The sequence below is a fragment of the Lactuca serriola genome, chromosome 6 (assembly GCF_051521515.1).
Source record: "Lactuca serriola cultivar US96UC23 chromosome 6, Lser_US96UC23_V15, whole genome shotgun sequence".
In the NCBI taxonomy this organism is placed as follows: Eukaryota; Viridiplantae; Streptophyta; class Magnoliopsida; order Asterales; family Asteraceae; genus Lactuca; species Lactuca serriola.
This window is the reverse complement of record NC_136413.1, coordinates 159,409,932-159,413,503: the sequence shown is the minus strand read 5'-3', so window position 1 is coordinate 159,413,503 and position 3,572 is coordinate 159,409,932. Positions and strand designations below refer to the sequence as shown.

General features: G+C 33.3%; 1 long non-coding RNA gene across 1 annotated transcript; it reads left to right on the top strand.

Moving 5' to 3' along the window:
• Positions 1-523: 523 nt before the first annotated feature.
• LOC145058897 (uncharacterized) lies at positions 524-3,207 on the top strand. The gene is made up of 3 exons (XR_013686572.1): positions 524-2,225; positions 2,346-2,484; positions 3,047-3,207. It is a non-coding gene; the product is annotated as an uncharacterized LOC145058897 (long non-coding RNA).
• Positions 3,208-3,572: the final 365 nt, after the last annotated feature.

Sequence of the window (3,572 nt, the reverse complement as noted above, 5' to 3'; positions counted from 1 at the left end):
CTTGTCTTCAAACTTCAGCTCACCAGTTCCGTGTCCAGTCAATAAGTAACGGGGGATTCTAGACGAATTATTATTAGAGGGTGTTTGGATAAATGCATTTTTAGCTTAATTAGCTTATTGCTTATTGCTTATTGTGGTGGGAATAAACATTTTTTTAAAATGTGTTTGGATTAGTTTATTGTGGTGGGAATAAACAATAAGGAATAAGCATTTGAAGTGTTTGGCAAACAAAACAGCTTATATGAGTAAAATGACTAATAAGCAATAAGCAATAAGCAATAAGCATTACCCCCTTGCTTATTAAAATCAGCTTATTTAGCTTATTCCCACCGTAATAAGCTAATTTTTTAAGCATCCTATCCAAACACTTAAATTAGCTTATTGTGGTGAAAATAAGCAATAAGCAATAAGCTGTCATTTTTTTCCCTATCCAAACACCCTCTTAGTACAGTATATTAATTTAAGATAAGGCTGGTGAACAGTGGGTAGTTTGAAGCTGAGTCAAAACCAAATGTATCGGCTAATCCGCTTCTTTTTCCCTGGCTGGTTTCTCTCAGTCGGCTTCTGTTTCGTTTAGGGGCTTTGTTTCCTTCGGCTTGCATAAACTTTCCTAGATACGTGGCGTTTGTTCCTGTTGTCGACCGTTCACATGTTTCCAGTTTTCTTTAGATTAAATTCATTCCTTGAATTTTCGTCTTCTCTGTTCTTCTGCTACCATGTTTCTCGATGTCTTTGTTGATTCTTCTATCGTCTTCATGCCCTAATCGTTGTATGTCGATTTGGCAGTGCGGCTACTCGAATTTGCGTCCTCCGGTTCGTTTTTATGCCATAATCCCTAATCCTCACTCTGTATAAGACAAAATCGGCTACTATTGAAAATGAAGCCTACGTCTGCCTCTGTGAGCGACCTGAAGGAACCTGAGATGAACCTAGGTTTTATTTTGGATTTGAAATTAAGCTACAGTTCTATTTGGGTAAGATTTCAACTCTATTCTTTTCTTCTTTCTCAATTCCATCTTCTTTTAGCTCTATCTCCATTACAGGTATAGGGTCAGGGGTCTGTGGTTTTATTTGTTTTCCATTCGGGTTTGATTTTGGATTTCCATCCTCGGCTCCTCTTATAAATGTATATATATAGTTTCTCCAGTTAAAACAAACTTTGATTAATGTCATAAGTGGATGCTGATTATTTTGGTGAAACTAATATATGAATATGAAGCGATTGGCAACAAGAACAAAGACCAAAAGATAATGGTGAAATATAGGTTGCAAAGAAGGGTGTCTGCCTTTAAATAAACAAAAAATGGGAGTTTTACAGGAAAGGCACCACCATAACCATCGTCTGCTCCACTTATCGCCCTCAAGATCAGGTTTCATATAACCTTTTGATCACCTTCTTTCTATGTCTTTTTTTCATCTGTTTCAACTTTCAGTCACTACTGCACACCACTTGAAGCTTTGTGCAGATGTGTTGCTGTGATGTCGTGTGCTAGAAAATTTCCATAAAAAATCTTGGTAGTTTACCAAATAGCAGATTAATTAGGACTTGATTGTCCCCTTCCTATAATTTTGAGATATCTTGGTTGCTGCTATGGTTTTTGGGAGAGTTTGATTGACGGAGGAGAGTTCCATAAAGGCGATGGCAGAGCTGCACTACATCGACTTCTTACTGAATCAACCGATACTTTTCTTCACAAATTATAGCAACAAATTACACCCAATTTGCGGGAATTAAGAATGGTGTTACATTTCCATTGGCAATTACATAAATTTCAGATGCTCTTTGACTTTCTCTATATTGTCAATATTGGAATAATGTTATTCATTTCTCTAAAGACTGATATGGTATGAACAATTTCTGATCTTTAACCAAGTAACTTTATGTACGTTCTTTACTCTTTACTGTTCTTTAAGTCATTTCATCTTTTTGAGAGGTACCTTGCTTGGCTCTGACTTTGTGAAGTTTTATAATCATGGATTTATTTCCTTTTGAAGATGAGATAATAGGTGGTTCATATTTCATTTATGGATGATGAGAATCAAACAAAATCAAAAGATGGGGTTTAGCTACTTATCGAATTCAATAGAGTCTAGGTAGCTGTCGACGTTTTGGGCTGATTATGGATTAAGTGTTTGTGAAAGTTAAGAGTCCAAGTTCTTTAGGGTATTGCAAGGGTATAGCCCTCCTTTACCTGATACATATAACACATCTTTAAGTGGCTTAGGTACAATGTTAAACTTTTTGTTCAATGTATATTTTAATATCCAGAGTGTTTTTAATGAATTTCTTATTTAAAATTATTAATGAATTATTTTTGGATTTATTGTTTTTCTTGATTTTGCAGTGTTGGATCCTACATCTAATGAATTTTTGGGAACACAAGGCCTTCAATTTACCAATAAAAGAGTAAATTACATGAATGGTCCCTATGGTTTGGGGTAATTTGCACGCTTGGTCCCTAACTTATTTATTTAACTCGGAAGGTTCGTACTGTTTCTTTTTATTATGCGTTTGGTCCCTGCCGTTTGTTTTTGTTACGCGCTTGGTCGTTGTCTTACCTAAAAAAATTATTATTTAAATAGGGACAAATGGTGGGATAGGTAAGGTAAGGTGAGGGGGTGGGGTTGGGGTTGGGGTGTGTTTATTTAAATAATTTAAAAAAATCAAGGGCAAAATAGTCTTTTTAGGCAAGATAGGGACCAAACACGTAACAAAAACAAACGGTAGAAACCTTTCGAGTTAAAAAAATAAGTTAGGGACGAAACGCACAAATTACCCTAAACCATAGGGACCATTCGTGTAATTTACTCTAAATGTTATCATATTCAGAAAAATATTCTTTTACAACTAAACATTCAACATGTTTGCTTTGGTTTTATATTTTCAAGTCACTTTCACCATTTTAAAGTTACTTTCACCATTCAACATATCTTTTTAACCATAAAATCTAACAAACTTAACATTTATTAAGAAAATGATTAGATAAACAATAAGTTAATAACATTAAATGGTTAAATTTTTGCATAATGTTATGCTTTTTTACAGACATCTCCAGCGGAATGGTGCTTTGATTTATTTAATGGCAATGGATGAAAAAGGACACAATCAAAGATGTTATCTTTTTTAGTATACCACTAGGACGAAAATTGTAACTACTCTTTTGTTTTTTTTATATGTTTCACGCTATTACATGCCTCTATGTCATTCAAGTGGTTTATTTTCAACAATTATATCCAACTTTTCATATATAATAACCACTGTTTTGACAAACATAGGAACATCATATAATGAAATATTAAAACGTCATATTTAACATTTCTTTTCATTTTAAGCGAATTTTTCAGCCAAAGAAATAAAAATATTAAAGTTATGATTATTATGACTTTGTATAAATAAAATACAATGTTATTACAACGTCTTATTTTTTTCTTTATCGGGATTGTATAATTTAATCTTATATAATTTTTAGGTGGTTGACGTAATTTCTGCTTCTTTTATACAAGGTTTCATGTCGGTTAAACCAATATTTGCAATTATATATATAGAACTCCTTTTTAGTTGCTGTTAAAAG